Raw genomic sequence first — 16867 nt, forward strand, 5'->3', positions numbered from 1 at the left:
TTTCCAGAAAATTAAAAATCCTATTCCAGCACCAGAGTCTAATTTTGATTTCAGCAACAACGTTCTTTGCATCCCAATCCTTCCCCTCAAACCTTTTCTCATTCATTTTTCTTCCACAGGATCCAAATACAGCAAACCCAGGTAGACAAGAGAAAGGATCGGATCTTCTTATTATTCCCAAACGAAGAGAACATACCAAAAAATTGTCAATTCGATCTGGGCGAGCCGAGGAAATACCCAGCCACTGGTGCAGCTCGTTCTAAATCGCCTCCGACTTTGGGCAGAAGAGAAAGTAATGCCCGGCTGATTCTACGTGCAGCTTACATTCGCAACATAAAGACTCCTCAGCGTTCGCCAAAATCCTCCTTCTTCTCAAGTTGACACAAGTTGGGAGGCGGTCAATGAGTAGCCTCCATGCTGTCAAGATGGCTTTGTGTGGTGTCTTTGCTTTCCACACCGAATGCAGCAACTTGAAATCCACATTGTGATTCGGCAGTTCATTGTGGCTTGCTTTAATGACGTGATATGCCGAGTTTGTAGAATATCTGCCATCTGTTGAGGCCAACCAAATCCAATGGTCATCGCTACCTGCAGTAAAGAAACATTGAGCAAGAAAGTTAGAGAACAACTCAACAGCCTCCCTCTCACTTTCCCTAAGCTCTCTTCGCCATTTGAACTCTGATGCGTCTTCGACTTTTGGGCCATTTGGCCCTGTTTTTCTCTTTATTTGTGTCAGTTCAGGTCTGTCCAGGGGGAAAACAAAGTTGTGGAGGAAGGAAGATCAGTGGAGCGGAAACGGAAGAAATGCGGTCAGTATGGGCCTTACCAAGCCCAGATTGCTACATCATGTTTACCAGCATAAAGCTTCGGCCAACAAGTACCTCTCCAATTCAACTTGGGGCATGGGAACCTGGAGCAACCACCTGGTATGAGCCACACCGATAAGAGCAGTCGATCTGATCGTTACCGGAAGAAGCAGGCAGCCAGAGCCATAAAAGGAAGGTCAATCTCGGAGATCTCATGGAACAAGCGGAAGGTTGAAGAAGAGACTAGAAGGACCGAAGGGATGGGAAAGGTTGACTAAGCTTGCAGCTGGACGCCATCTTCAATCAGGATCAATCAAAGATCGAGCTAATTAAGGAAAGAAGATCCCGGCGAAGATTTGGAACCGGCGCAGCTAGGGTTAGGCCTCTACCATTCGGCAGTATAAAAGGCTAATGTTGTGCAACGTGAAGAAGTTCTTGGCACCCCGAACATTTTACTTTTCATCAGTTATTGCTTTTATTCGCCGCGTGTGGCATCAAAAACACTTTACATTTCCGTACTTTAATTCCGTCGTGTTGTTACTTTTGAACAAGTTCGAAGGCTTGAAGCCTAGGTATTACTTTATCTATTTCAGTATTTAATTTCGTTCAATCATGTGTTTACTTCTTTTCGCATCTATGAATTTTATTATGTGTGAGTAGTCCTTTAGGTGAGGTTTGAGGGGAGGAAATAATTGTTGTTAACATGTAAACATTCGTGAGGCACTTGCTCTTTCGGTTGAATCTCGTGGTTCCGGAAGGATCTGTTCGATATCATGGGCAGTAGAGACCTAACGGGAGACCCTCGTTCGGTAAAATGCTGTCCGTGTCAAGCAAAGGCCAGGGTATACCAAGGCGTGACAACCGGTATGCCCAAGACCGAGTAGCTGAGCAGCGTCAACAAAAGGCGTTGTAGATCCGGAAGGTGGGGAAAGGATTGATGGGATACACTGTCCTCCCTCAGTCTTGGGCTTCTCTAGAGAATATCCATCAACTGTGACGAGGCATAAAGCCATGGTTATCAAACGAGGAAAGCAATCTCGGCGCCGTAGCATGTCTATGACTGGTCGGTCGACAAGGCCGGAAATAGTTGAGTCCAGGAGGCATGTGTCACTCTAGTGCGGAGTTGGGGACCTCGGGAGAGAAGGTTGGTGAGGGTCATACTTGGTGAGTAACGGGTATGACTACTATCTAAGGAGGAGTGAAGCACTGCCTTGTGACCGGGGATTGTGTGACCTTCGGACCAAGTGATCACAATGAGATCAACCATCCTATATGCGAAGTGCAATTCCTTGAAACGCCCCAATGTCTTTGGGCCACGCCCTGGAATTGCATGGATCATGGACGGATCATCAGTGTGCCTATGACCGAAACGAATGTTAACAACAGTTATGACCTAACCGAATAACCTCACCCCTTTGTTATTATTGATTGTGTTTATTTCTTGTGCAGAGTATACAGATTGAGAATTGTGACACCTCAGTTTGTCGTAGGAGAACAAAGTGGTTCCTCACTCCCTGTGGGATTCGACCCTACGCTTACCGCTAAGACTAAGTCCTTGTCGTGAGAAGTAGGAGCGTGTATTGTCCGTACTGGGCTTACACAGGTATTTTGTCCGCACCGCACGACGGGTGTGTGTCAAAATTGGCGCCGTTGCCGGGGAGTGACGCGCAACAATTTTGTTCTCTCCTCATTCCATTTTCCGCTACTGGTGTATGCGTGGAACTCGTAGAGCTGTAAGAGCGTTGGTGTTTGACCCTGATATTGATCGCACCGAAAGACGATTACGCGCAGGAGCACGGATAGCGAGACGCGAAGCTATGGCAGAAGATGCACCACATGCAGAAGCCGTGCCGGAGCAGACCCTCAGACAGTTGGCGTACCCAACTAACCTCAACTTGAGGCCGAACGGAATCACCTTACCCGCAAATCCGTTCGCACCTCGTCGGTATGAAATGAAGCCCTCATTGCTTCAGATCTTACCGAAGTTCAATGGATACCAAGGAGATGACCCTCATACTCATCTCCAAGATTTTGAGATGACAATCATGCACCAATCAAACGATGAGCAGCAAGAGTATGTCAAGTTGATACTCTTCCCTTTTACCTTGGTGGACAACGCAAGAAGATGGCTGTATGATCTACCCGCGGGTAGTGTTACTACATGGGCACAACTGCAACAAGCTTTCTTAGAAGAATTCTTCCCAGCAGCACGAGTGGAGCGAATGCGGTGGGATATCCGAAGCATCAGGCAAGATGGGCTAGAATCCTTCTACGAATACTGGACGAGATTCAAGAGAATGTTAAGCAATTGCCCCCATCACCAAATCTCTCCAAAAGATCAGGTGGAGGGCTTTGTAAAGGGCATGCGGAGGAACGATCGCAGTCTGGTTCTAGCAGCTTGTAATGGATCATTGATGAGCAAAACCCCGATGGAGATTTTCCAGTTATTGGGCACCATGGCAGAAGAATCACGTGATGAAGGGCATGAAAGGAATCTTGAGAGACCAAGGAAAGCTGAAGAGAAAGGGGAGATGTCTAATTTGGAGAAAACAATGGAGAAGAGCATGAATGAACTCAAAGAACTTCTGTCGGGCTTGACTATACCGAAGAAGGTTCGCCAGTGTGGCCTTTGCGATGCCACTGGACACCAATCTGAAAATTGTCCAAATTTTGGTGAAGATATTGTTGATGTCAATGCTATCGGAGGACATGATGGGAACCCACGAAAGTACGATCCTTATGCAAATACTTACAATCCCGGATGGAGGGATCACCCCAACTTTCGGTGGAAGCAGGATGGTCAGCCCCAGCAACAGAACAATATGGGCGCACCAATGCAACGTCCTCAGTATAATCAGAACCAGCAACAACAACAGTACCAGTTAGGACCACATCAACACCATAACCAGAATCAGCAACAACCTCCTTACCAACCCCCACATCGGAGAGCACCCTGGGAAGAAGCAATTGAAAGCATGGCTAAGGAGAGCGAGAAGTTTCGCAATGAAATTCGAGCCGGCATGAACCAAACTAACCAGCAAATTAGTCATTTGACTAAGGCAGTGGCCAAACTAGAGGAGAACGCTGGTAAACTCCCAGCCATGGGAATCAACCCCAGAGAGCATGCCCAAGTGGTGTTAACCGAATTTCCTGAGGGGGAAGAAAAGGAGGAAGAATTGTTAGCAGAGGCTGAATTGCTTCGAGGAGGATGGAATAAGAACGGGAAAGGTCCAACTGATGAACAAGCTGGAGGTAGTAACCCAACCGAAGCACCTTACACAGGACGCCTGAAGCAGAAAGCCAGAGAGAAAGAGGCAAGTGAAATGATGAAGATGTTTCAAAAAGTTGAACTGAGCATACCTCTACTCGATGCCATCAGGCAGATTCCTAAATATGCCAAATTCTTGAAAGATCTCTGTTCAAGAAAAGTCAAAATGGAGGAAGAGGTCCGATACGTGATGGGAGAAAGTGTGTCGGCGGTGATCCAACGGAAGCTACCCACTAAGCGGAAGGATCCAGGGATGTTCACTATTCCATGCAACATAGGAGGAACCAACATGGATAAGGCGATGATGGATCTGGGAGCCTCCATTAATGTGATGCCATTGGCTGTATACAAGAGACTAAATATTGGCGAGATGAGGAACACCCGTGTGGTCATACAGTTAGCTGATAGGTCCAACGCTTACCCTGAAGGAGTAGTGGAGGACGTGCTGATCAAGGTCGGGGATTTGATTTTTCCAGCAGACTTCTACGTCCTAGATACCGGACCTGAAACTGGAGAGAATGCCATATTATTGGGAAGGCCATTCATGATGACCGCCGGAACCAAGATTGATATGAAAACAGGAATATTGACATGTGAGTTCGATGGGGTCCAAGTAGAATTCAACATCTATGAGACTATGAAAAGGAAACAAGCAATGGAGACGGTGGACATGGTCGACGTATTTGAACCCTTGGTGCAGGAACAAGGAATTACTTTCGGTTCCAGGGATACCACAGAGAAGGTGATTCAGTATGGTCTAACGGATCGGGATGCTGAGCATATGGAGGACGATGAAATGAAGGAAGCTATCATGGAACTCTACTCCCTCAGAAAAAGCACCTTAGAAGCCGAGGTGGAGGTGGATCAGAAGATCAAGGAATTAATCCAGGAAGTCTATCTAGCTGGAGGAGCAGAGATAAGCAAACCGGAGTTATTGTCTCAGTATGGGCAGTACGAGAAGCTGCTACCTTCAATCCAGAAAGCACCCGTTTTGGAGCTCAAACAATTACCTAAGCATTTACAATATGCTTATCTGGGACCAGAAGAGACGCTACCAGTTATCATCAGTTCTGATCTAACTGTTGTGCAGCAAGAGCGTTTGGTGAGAGTACTACGAGAAAATAGGGAAGCCATCGGTTGGACCTTAGCCGATATCAAAGGCATCAGCCCTACGGAGTGCATGCATCACATTTACCTTGAGGAGGGAGCCAAACCCGTTCGAGACTCTCAAAGAAAGATGAACCCGGTCATGAAAGAGGTAGTGCTGAAGGAAATCCTTAAGCTGTTGGAATTGGGAATCATTTATCCCATATCCGACAGCCAATGGGTGAGTCCAGTCCATGTCGTACCGAAGAAATCAGGGGTACAGGTTGTGGAGAATGATCAAGGCGAGCTCGTGCCCACCCGATTGCAAACTGGATGGAGAGTTTGCATTGACTATCGGAAGCTGAACGATGCTACCAGAAAGGACCACTTCCCATTACCCTTTATCGACCAGATGTTGGAGAGACTAGCCGGTAATGCCTATTACTGTTTCCTAGATGGGTATTCTGGATATATGCAAATTTTTGTGGCACATGAAGACCAGGAAAAAACCACTTTCACCTGCGTATTTGGGACATTTGCATACCGGAGAATGCCGTTCGGACTCTGCAACGCACCGGGAACCTTTCAGCGGTGTATGATGAGTATCTTCTCCGACTTATTGGAGAATTGCATTGAAGTATTCATGGATGACTTCACCGTATATGGCAGTTCTTTCGACACATGTTTGAAGCATCTAGAGCTTGTTTTGAAAAGATGTGTGGAGAAAAGCCTGGTCCTTAATTATGAGAAATGCCATTTTATGGTTAGGGAAGGGATAGTGCTTGGGCACGTGATTTCAGAAAGAGGGATTGAAGTGGACAAGGCGAAAGTCGATTCCATTGCCAAATTGCCTTACCCGACAACCGTAAAGCACATACGGGCATTCCTCGGCCATGCAGGCTTCTACCGGCGATTTATCAAGGACTTCGCCAAGATTGCCCAGCCCATGACCAGACTTCTCCAACAAGACATGCCGTTTGAGTTTGATGATGATTGTAAGGAGGCCTTCACGATTCTGAGAAGCAAGCTGGTGTCGGCCCCCATTATTCAACCGCCAGTATGGGATTTACCGTTCGAGATCATGTGTGATGCCAGCAACCACGCAGTTGGAGCAGTACTGGGACAGAAGAAAGGCAAGGAGAGTTGCGTGATCTATTACGCATCCAAAACACTGAACCCAGCACAGTGCAGCTATACAACTACCGAGAAAGAACTCCTGGCGGTGGTATTTGCCATAGAGAAGTTTCGCTCCTACCTTTTGGGAACGAAGGCGGTGGTCTACACGGATCATGCCGCGTTGAAGTACTTAATGGCCAAGAAGGAATCCAAACCTCGACTCATCAGGTGGATTTTGCTACTACAAGAGTTCAATATAGAGATAAGGGACAAGAAAGGAGCTGCAAACCTCGTGGCAGACCATTTGAGCAGGTTGCAACTGGAGGAGGATGACGGTATGCCCATTACCGATACATTTCCAGACGAAAAACTTTATTCCATGAGCACCCTGGAGGATGAAGAAGAACTATACGCTCTGACCAAGCAGGAGCCCTGGTATGCGGATATAGCTAACTATCTGGTTACTAAGGAGTTACCCTCAGGATTGACAAGATTCGAACAACGGAAGTTACTCGCGCAAGCGCGATACTACCATTGGGAAGATCCATATCTCTGGAAGACTGGAGCAGATCAAGTCATACGGAGATGCATACCTGAGGATGAGCATACCCAAATTTTGGACATGTGTCATGGGACAGCAAATAGCGGACATTTTGGAGGAAAGCGTACAGCCCACAGAATTTTGGAGAGTGGATTCTACTGGCCCACAATATTTGCGGATGCAAGGAAATGGGTACAGAGCTGCCCGAAGTGCCAGATGACTGGAGGAATCACCGCAAGGGATGAAATGCCGCAAGTTCCAATCATGCCGGTCGAAGTTTTCGACGTATGAGGGATTGACTTTATGGGTCCCTTCCCAAAGTCAAAGAACTACGAATACATTCTGGTGGCAGTGGACTACGTATCAAAGTGGGTTGAAGCCAAGGCAACCGCAAGCAATGATGCCCATACCGTGGCAAGTTTCCTGAAAGAGCAAGTGTTCGGGAGATACGGTGTACCAAAAATTCTAATCAGTGACCAAGGATCGCATTTCTGTAATGCCATTATCAGATCACTAACCAAGAAGATGGGGGTGACACACAAGGTCACCACTGCATATCACCCCCAAGCAAATGGGCAGGCCGAGATTTCAAACAGGGAGATAAAGAGTATCCTAGAAAAGGTGGTGCACCCCAACCGTAAAGACTGGAGTGACCATCTAGGGGATGCGTTATGGGCATACAGAACTGCTTTCAAGACACCCATCGGAATGTCCCCGTTTCGCCTACTTTATGGCAAAAGATGTCACTTACCCGTGGAAATTGAACACAAGGCGTACTGGGCAATTAAGCAAATCAACCTCAGTATGACCCTAGCTGGAGAAACAAGGAAACTGCAACTGAGCGAGTTGGAGGAACTGCGGTTGGAGGCTTACGACAACGCGGTGCTCTATAAGGAGCGAACCAAGAGGATCCATGATGCCAAGATCAGGAAGAAGGAATTTTTAGTGGGACAAAAGGTCCTACTCTTCAACTCACGCTTCAAGATGATGGCTGGAAAACTCCGCTCAAAATGGTCAGGACCATTCGTGATCAAAGAAATCTTTTCAAACGGAAGCATTGAAGTATATGATCAAAATGGAGTTGATACGTTCGTGGTGAATGGCCACCGCCTTAAGCCTTATCACGAGCTTGCTGAAATAGAAAAGGAGAAGGAGGAATGCTACCTCCTCGACCCTGAGTACGAGTGAAGAGTGAAGGGAGGTCGAGCTCAAGACGGGAAACAAGAGCGCTTGCTGGGAGGCAACCCAGCGTGGTTACTTCGGTATGGTCTATACCGACTTTTTCTTTTCTTTTCTTTTAAGTTGTTTTGTTTCGTGTTTGGATGCACTAACTTGCAGATAAGTCGGGCCGAGATAATTGGAAAAAGGCCCAGAGGTTGATCCGAGCCCACTTTGCGTTGCAAAGTGTGTAGGTGGAGAGCTAGGGATTGGAACGGTCTGGGAGAGGGCTTACGCAGGGAAATGACGCAAGCGTGTCAGGGGCAGGCGGCGATGGGACTGCAACCCTTCGGTTTCCGCAGAAAATTTGAATTTCAAATTTCGGTCATGATTTTTATTTCCTTAAAATTCCTTTTTTCTGCCATAACCGCCACACTTACCATATTCAAAGCCTTAACCCACGATTTTTCTTCCCCACAAACCCTAACCTCCGGAAACTGCTACACCACGATCACCACTCACCTCAAACCCTAAATTTCCATAACTGCCGATCACCTTTCTTAAAAGCAAACCCTACCCCCAAAATTCCCACAGAATCCGAACTCCTACACAAATTCTAGTTTTTAGAACTCTGCAACTCGCAATGGCAAAAACCAAAGGAGAGGGCTCCGGCAGTACCCAACCGCCGAAGAAGAAAGGCACCAAGCCTCCACCTCCAAAGCGCACCACAAGGCGAAGCGCTTCGGAGGAGACTTCTACCAAAGTTACTGAAGACCCTTCGCTGAAAATCCAGCCCGAAGACAAAGGGCGTGCCGAAGTTCTCCAACAAGAGGAGCGAGAAGCAGCAAAAGCAGCCGCCGAGTCTACGCAACCGGAAGAAGGGGAGCCCGAGCTCACCCCGCCCGTGAAGAAAACAAGGAAGGCTCAGGCAAGCAAAGCAACTCCGGCGCGATCCATTGTCGCACCACCACCTGTTCAAGTTCAACCGCAACCACAAATTCCGGAAGCCTCCATGCAGGAAGGAAAGACAGCTTCTGAAGATACGGAAGGGAAAGAACAAGAAGAAGCGGAAGAGAAGAGCGGAGAAGAAAAGGAGGAGGAGAAGGAGGCTGAGGAAGCAGAGGAGGTTGAGGCAATTCAAGAGAAGGAAGTGGAAATCCCAACACCCCAGAGCAAGAGACCCGGAGTGAAGAGAAAGCTAGATGTTGCAAAACCTCCACTACCAGTCAAGGCCCAACCAAAGAAGGCCAGCAGTAAAACCCGGACTGCACAAAGCAAGAAGCTACGGAAACCCACTGCAGCCGAAAAAGGAAAGGCCAAGGAGATAGAGGAGCCAATGGAAGTAGATCCAGAGAGAACCGAGACGGTTGAGAGCTCCAACTCAGAGGATGTGATCGCCCCTGCTAAGCCGGTGACGAGCACGCTCACATCAAAACCCAAGGGCATCAAGCGCAAGGGAGTGGTGCGACCCAGCACTACGGAAACGGTTATACCGAGAGACAGTGAGAGGTATGCAGTCTTGAAAAACCGGGAGATCACCCCTTGGTATTATCTGGTGACTGAAGTATTGGAAGGTTTCGGGATAGAAGGGCGTGTACAGGGATATTTTCAGAATGTTGGTTGGGGGAAGATTTTGGAGTGGAATGTGTTGGCATTCAAGAATCTGTCGGAGGAGTTCATGAGCACGGTGGAATTCAAGCCAAAGGGAAACTACTCGATTGAAACACCAGGTACCCTCCGCTTCCAGTTGCGGGGGAAGACGTTCCCTCTGTCCATCAACGACTTGAACATCCACCTGGGGGTGATTGAAGCCACAGAGGTGTACGATGATGAGTACAAGCAAGCCGAGACCATGGCTCCACCGGAGTGGCGCAGTCAGATTGACCAGTACTGGTCCCAACTCTCAACAGGGACCAAGTATGTGAAGAATATTAGCAAATCCAACGAACTCCGCGACCCAGCCTTGCAGATTTGCCATCGTTGGTTGGCCTATAACATCTATGGCCGGATTGAGGGATCCAACGTCGTCACGCAGCAAGAGCTCTTTGTGCTTTGGTGCATGGTGGAGAGAAAGAGGGTGAACTTTGGGTTCACAGCTGCACTACAATTTCAGTATGGGGTAACCCATACCAACAAGTATCTCTCCCTATGCCCACTGGTGACCCTCTTGGCGAGGAAGCTTGCTGGTTTCAACGAGAAAGCCGCGGATGAGGCAGCTGTGGCAGAAACCCGATTCTTTGACATCGGGAGGCTCGTGCGGTGGCGGATTGTTGAGATGGATGAAGGAGGAGACTACCGTTTGGTCCAACCAGAAGGCAGCTCAGTTCGACCTGAACCGAAGGTTGCAAGGGAACAAGGAACCTCTCGCCCAGTCAATAGCGAGATTATCAAACTGACGGACGAACTGAAAGAAGTCAAGGACGAGCTGGTGATGCTGGGAGGAGAAGTGGCCACACTGAGGGACACTGTGGAGGAAGGATTCAAAGCGATGGAAGCTTGCTTTAAGGAAATCAAAGAGATGATGGCTGCGGAGGTGAGATCCTCCGACCAAAATGACTAAGTACTTTCCCCTGAACTCGTAGATTAGGATTTTATTTTATCTTTTGCTTTTTCTTGTTTTAGCGTCTGTTTTATCTGTTCTTGGGTCGAGTCTACTTGCATTGGTTGATGGTGAAAGATTGTGCATGCTGATTTCTGTCTTGGTATGGTTGGTGGATTGAGTATGAAATGCATGATGGTAGTTGTGAGGATACTGAAAATACCCCACCGGTGAGATCAAGGCCAAATTGAAAAGAATGCATGTCTATGAGAGAATTTGCTGTGACTAGGAAATCTTGACTTTGTTTGAGGACTCATTTTTGCTAGTACATGACTTGTATGATTTGGGCATGATTCTTTGACTTAGGGCCCCAGATTCTTCTTTGTTGTTTGATGAGAAAATAACCCCTTGAATGCCATTTTGAGCCGAATTAATTCTCTCTTGAGCTTTATTGATGCTATATCTAGGAGAAAGAATTGTTGAAGTGCATGAAATGGTAAATAAGGAACAGGAGAAAAGAAAGAAAATCTGGGCACAAAAAAAAAAAATTATTATACATATTTGGTGAATGAAAACGTTTGCCCACGAAAGAATCAAAGAAAAGATGGACCCCATTGAAAACAGGGGAATAGAGGGTTGGTTATAGCTGTACTGAATGAGTATACTGAGTAAGGGTGATACTGAAATTAGCCACTGAACCATATTTACCTCACCTTAGCCCCGTATGCCCCATTACAACCCAACAAAGACCCTTTGATGAGTCATACTAGTGTGCTTAACTTGTAGTCTTTAATCAAACTCTTAGAGGAACTAGCACAGCAAATTATGAGTGTAAACACTTAACCCGGTGCTTGAGCGAGAAGAGAGACTACCATCACACTTTATGCATGATCATTACTTTGGTTTTGTGGTTTGACTGAACTGAATGATGCATGTTGGTATGATCTGATCCTGAAATCTATGCAAGTTTTGTGTCTCTTAGTTTTATTTCTTTTCTTTCAACCTTTTCGTCCGTGTCTTCTGTGAATCCACCTACATACTTGAGGACAAGTATGCTTTAAGTGTGTAGGTGTGATGCGTCTTCGACTTTTGGGCCATTTGGCCCTGTTTTTCTCTTTATTTGTGTCAGTTCAGGTCTGTCCAGGGGGAAAACAAAGTTGTGGAGGAAGGAAGATCAGTGGAGCGGAAATGGAAGAAATGCGGTCAGTATGGGCCTTACCAAGCCCAGATTGCTACATCATGTTTACCAGCATAAAGCTTCGGCCAACAAGTACCTCTCCAATTCAACTTGGGGCATGGGAACCTGGAGCAACCACCTGGTATGAGCCACACCGATAAGAGCAGTCGATCTGATCGTTACCGGAAGAAGCAGGCAGCCAGAGCCATAAAAGGAAGGTCAATCTCGGAGATCTCATGGAACAAGCGGAAGGTTGAAGAAGAGACTAGAAGGACCGAAGGGATGGGAAAGGTTGACTAAGCTTGCAGCTGGACGCCATCTTCAATCAGGATCAATCAAAGATCGAGCTAATTAAGGAAAGAAGATCCCGGCGAAGATTTGGAACCGGCGCAGCTAGGGTTAGGCCTCTACCATTCGGCAGTATAAAAGGCTAATGTTGTGCAACGTGAAGAAGTTCTTGGCACCCCGAACATTTTACTTTTCATCAGTTATTGCTTTTATTCGCCGCGTGTGGCATCAAAAACACTTTACATTTCCGTACTTTAATTCCGTCGTGTTGTTACTTTTGAACAAGTTCGAAGGCTTGAAGCCTAGGTATTACTTTATCTATTTCAGTATTTAATTTCGTTCAATCATGTGTTTACTTCTTTTCGCATCTATGAATTTTATTATGTGTGAGTAGTCCTTTAGGTGAGGTTTGAGGGGAGGAAATAATTGTTGTTAACATGTAAACATTCGTGAGGCACTTGCTCTTTCGGTTGAATCTCGTGGTTCCGGAAGGATCTGTTCGATATCATGGGCAGTAGAGACCTAACGGGAGACCCTCGTTCGGTAAAATGCTGTCCGTGTCAAGCAAAGGCCAGGGTATACCAAGGCGTGACAACCGGTATGCCCAAGACCGAGTAGCTGAGCAGCGTCAACAAAAGGCGTTGTAGATCCGGAAGGTGGGGAAAGGATTGATGGGATACACTGTCCTCCCTCAGTCTTGGGCTTCTCTAGAGAATATCCATCAACTGTGACGAGGCATAAAGCCATGGTTATCAAACGAGGAAAGCAATCTCGGCGCCGTAGCATGTCTATGACTGGTCGGTCGACAAGGCCGGAAATAGTTGAGTCCAGGAGGCATGTGTCACTCTAGTGCGGAGTTGGGGACCTCGGGAGAGAAGGTTGGTGAGGGTCATACTTGGTGAGTAACGGGTATGACTACTATCTAAGGAGGAGTGAAGCACTGCCTTGTGACCGGGGATTGTGTGACCTTCGGACCAAGTGATCACAATGAGATCAACCATCCTATATGCGAAGTGCAATTCCTTGAAACGCCCCAATGTCTTTGGGCCACGCCCTGGAATTGCATGGATCATGGACGGATCATCAGTGTGCCTATGACCGAAACGAATGTTAACAACAGTTATGACCTAACCGAATAACCTCACCCCTTTGTTATTATTGATTGTGTTTATTTCTTGTGCAGAGTATACAGATTGAGAATTGTGACACCTCAGTTTGTCGTAGGAGAACAAAGTGGTTCCTCACTCCCTGTGGGATTCGACCCTACGCTTACCGCTAAGACTAAGTCCTTGTCGTGAGAAGTAGGAGCGTGTATTGTCCGTACTGGGCTTACACAGGTATTTTGTCCGCACCGCACGACGGGTGTGTGTCAAACTCCCACACCCATTCTCCGTTATCCCATTTCCCCCATTCACCAACCAGCGCCTCCTTGTTAGCCGCCAACCGGAACAGCCTAGGAAAAGCAATTCTAAGAGGACTCGACCCCACCCACTTGTGTTTCCAAAACTTAGTCGAAAGCCCGTTCCCAATTTTCCTAATGATATTGTCGACAAACCATCTACCATGTCCACTACTCCCAGCAGCAACAACTTTTGCCCACCAGCCCCCACGGTTATAGCTAGATCCCCTAAGCCTAAAACCTTGTTCATCCCACTCAATGTCACCATACAACGACCTGACCACTCTAGCCCACAGAGCATCCTTGCCCTCCCAGAATCTCCAGACCCATTTCGTGACCAAAGCGGTGTTGAGCCACTCGATATTTCTGAAACCAAGCCCCCCTTCTTTTTTATCACAACAGAGATCATTCCACTTGACCCATGGAATAGAGCAAGGACTCACACCACCCCCCACACGAAATTGCGAAATAACGAATTCAAGGATTTGACAATAGCTTTTGGAATAAAGGAGAAGGAGAGTTGATAGATCGGTTTGGCTTGCAAGATAGCTTTAACCAAGGTAATTCTGCCTGCCATAGCCAATTTCAAGTGATTCCATCCTTCAATGTGCTTCTTGACTTTCTCGACTAGGTAGTTCCAATTTGCAATGTTTTTTATTTTTCCTCCAATTTTGATGCCCAGGAACTTAAACGGCAGATTGCCCGATGGACAATGCAGAACATCTGCCATTCTCTCCAGCTTGCTGTCCTCAACACTCACTCCCATCAAACTGCTTTTCTGAAAATTCACTTTTAACCCCGAGATCAGTTCGAATGTTTTCAAAGTATGTTTAATAGCCTCTGCATTTTCCTCGCGATCTGACACGACAAAGATGGTGTCGTCGGCATATTGCAGATGAGATAATTCCACTTTTTCTTTTCCGACCATGGCCGGTTGGATGAGCTTTGCCGCAACAGTACAATCAACAAGTGAATGTAAACCTTCAGCGGCAATGAGGAACAGAAAAGGGGAGAGAGGGTCCCCCTGTCGGAGCCCTCTTTCCAGCCAAAATTCACTTGATGGGGACCCATTAATAAGGACATTTGCAGACGCCGAGGATAAGCATCCTTTGATCCACTGCCTCCACTTTGCATCAAAATTGAATTGCTCAAGCATGGTATCCAGGAAGTCCCATTCGACCGAATTATATGCTTTAGCAAAGTCAATTTTGAAGAACATCCTACCCTTTCTCAATCTCTTAGCTTCTTCGATTGCCTCATTCAGAATGATAACACCATCCAAGATGTAGCGCCCACTCACGAAAGCACTCTGGTTTTCTGAAATAATTGAACTCAAGACTGTCCTCATTCTGCAAGCAAGGGTCTTAGCAATCACCTTGTACAAACTACTAATAAGAGAGATAGGTCGATAGTCCTCCAGAGAAAGGCATTCCTCTTTCTTTGGTATCAGCACAATGTAAGAAGAGTTGCTTCCCCTGGGAATCTTTCCGTTGGCGTGAAATTCATGAATAAGACGCATAAAGTCCTCTTTAATCACATCCCACGATGACTTCCAGAAACTGAGATTAAATCCATCCGGGCCCGGGCTTTTATTACCTTCGCAGATCCACACTGCTTCCTTAATCTCTTCCTCCGTAAATGGCCTGACCATGTTCATTTTATCTTCAGAAGACAGCTTTCTTTTGACGAAATCTGAAGGTAGCACAGGCATTTTCCTCCTTCATTTCTTGAAAAAATTCTTGAAAAACTCAATTGATGTGGCCTTCACAATTGTTGGATCATCCACCCATCTGTTCTCGATCAACAGCCCGTGAATCTCATTCTTTTTCCTTCGACTGACAATGGCTTTGTGGTAGAATTTAGTATTCAAGTCGCCTTCTTTGACCCATCGAGATTTCGCCTTCTGCTCAAGAAGATCATTCCTGTTCTTAGAGTGAAGAAAAAACCATTGCTTTTGCTTCGTTTCTCCTGCACACCTCTTGCTCATTAAGGCCGCGAGTCTCATCAATCTCATCCAACCGCTGAAGTTCTGCTTTCCAGAATTTAATCGAGGAATCCAGATTACCAAAGGAATCTCTATTCTAAACCTTCAGAGCTGATTTCAAAGCTTTCAGTTTCTCTTTGAAGATGAAACAACCCCATCCTGTGATTTTCGTTTCATTCCACACCTTCTGGACAAGAGGAAATAATTCGGGATGCGACAACCAAGCGTTAATGAAACGAAACGGTTTTGGTCCCCAGTCAATAGATTTTGTCAAAAAGATGATAGGGCAGTGGTCAGAGATTGATCTCTGTAAACATCGACTATGCGACGAAGGCCACGTGTTGATCCATGTATCATTAACCAGAATTCTATCGAGTTTACTCTTACATCCACCGTTAGCCTGATACCAAGTGAAACTTCTGTCTTGAGTTTGAATCTCAATCAGCTGGCTTTCACGGATGAAGGAATCGAACTGCCTCATTTCTGTAGTCCCATAGTTGGCGCCGCAACCAACCCTTTCTCCCGGATTTCTCACTGCGTTGAAATCTCCGAGGATGCACAAACAAATATCCTTGTGCTGATTGACAATGAGCTTCAAACTATCCCAAACACCTGCCTGTGCAGCTGGATCACAAGGTCCGTAAACGTTGATAATGCATAAACTTGTTTGACTTTGATTTTCTCTCCCATTGATGATAACCGCACCCGGTAAATCCCACTTACTTGACAAAGAGAAAACTTCCTTATTCCAAGCGCTCAGAATCCCTCCCGATCTACCCTCAGAGTTTCTAACTGCAGTTTCCAGATAATTCCTTCCCCACCAGGAAAAACCAACACTTTCATCCCAACAATTCATCTTAGTCTCTTAAATAAAACAAAAATCAACTCTATGATTTCCGATGATTTCTTTGACCTCCCACCTAATGGTGGGGGTGACTTCATCGATTCAACTACATAAGATGAAACGCTGCCGAATTCGTCACTCAGCATTCAAAGCCATTCCAAAGTTTGAATCGAAGAAGAGAATCACAAAGCCAAAAATCAGTCACTGCTGATTACATACATTCTCTTAGAACTTAGGCAAATATTGTATATCCAAAGCCTAGGTATAACTGATTACAGAGGACCTGTTATTTGTAATCTAGTTGGCAAGTTTTTGAACCTCTTTTCAACCGACCGAATTGAGAGTTTGAGTTGTAAGAAGTTCAGACCAGTGTTCTGACTCCGAGAGATCTTAGTCTTTGCGGAAAGGCATAGTTTTGTCTCGGTGAAGCTAAGAGTGAGAAATCCAACCAGGTGTGTTGGTACTGAAGATAGGATCTAAGAGTGAGATAGGACAGCAGTGGCGCCTTTCGCTGGAATGCCGGAGCAATACCGGCGGCGGTTACCGCCGTTGATTAGCCGCGGCATTTTGCCGCCGGTAATTTTTTATTTTTTATTTTATTTTATTTATTTATACCCACAATTTATTTCCGTATTTATACAGTATTGAATAAGTTAGACGA

This window comes from Salvia miltiorrhiza, chromosome 5, assembly GCF_028751815.1.
Source record: "Salvia miltiorrhiza cultivar Shanhuang (shh) chromosome 5, IMPLAD_Smil_shh, whole genome shotgun sequence".
NCBI lineage: Eukaryota > Viridiplantae > Streptophyta > Magnoliopsida > Lamiales > Lamiaceae > Salvia > Salvia miltiorrhiza.